Source organism: Tenrec ecaudatus, chromosome 5 (genome assembly GCF_050624435.1).
Source record: "Tenrec ecaudatus isolate mTenEca1 chromosome 5, mTenEca1.hap1, whole genome shotgun sequence".
Taxonomy (NCBI): Eukaryota; Metazoa; Chordata; class Mammalia; order Afrosoricida; family Tenrecidae; genus Tenrec; species Tenrec ecaudatus.
In genome coordinates this window covers 134415485-134416163 of record NC_134534.1, presented here as the reverse complement: position 1 = coordinate 134416163, position 679 = coordinate 134415485, and the positions used below count along the sequence as shown (strand labels likewise).

Here is a 679-nt window from a genome sequence, read left to right as displayed (position 1 = left end):
GCTGGGTATTTCTTGGTGTCAGTCTTCCTCTGTGTATGTCTCTATGTCTTTTCTGTTCTTTTTATAAATCAGAAGTGCTTAGATTTAGGACCCATTCTATTTTTAGTATTACCTCATTACTACAATAAAATAAAAACTATCTCCCAACGGAATGACACTCAAACTGCGAAGGTCAGGATTCTTTTTTTTTTTTTTTTTTTTTAAATGTGCCCTAGGCATGAAGCAGCTCTGGCCACAATGCAGGCATCAAGCTAGGATGAACAAAGAACTTCAAGTTGGCTCTGTCCCTGGGTGATATAAGAGCACTGCCACCAATCAGGTGTCTCTTTGCCCATAGCCAGGGTTAAGGTCAAGATTCTTGCACACGTTTTGATGAGACACCCTACATTACATGGCACCACTCTTCCAAGAATACATGTGGAGGCCCACTCTAGATGCAGTATTTTTCTCTATACAATAATATTTATGACCACATATATTTTTGTCTAGAGCTGGATCTGAGGACCAGAGAGGCTGGGTTCTTGACCTCAGTGATGATTATGCAGTTTAGCATATACTGTGAGAGACACAAGGGAGGCAGGAGCCTCTAGAGGTTGTCTGGAGCACGCAGTCATTACCAGTACTACCAAGCAGATTGGCTTGCATAAATAAATTGTTTCTCTCTTTCATGAGCACTGAT

General features: G+C 41.1%; 1 non-coding gene across 1 annotated transcript; it reads right to left on the bottom strand.

Moving 5' to 3' along the window:
* Positions 1–202: 202 nt before the first annotated feature.
* LOC142449705 (small nucleolar RNA SNORA48) lies at positions 203–346 on the bottom strand. The gene has a single exon (XR_012784824.1). It is a non-coding gene; the product is annotated as a small nucleolar RNA SNORA48 (small nucleolar RNA).
* Positions 347–679: the final 333 nt, after the last annotated feature.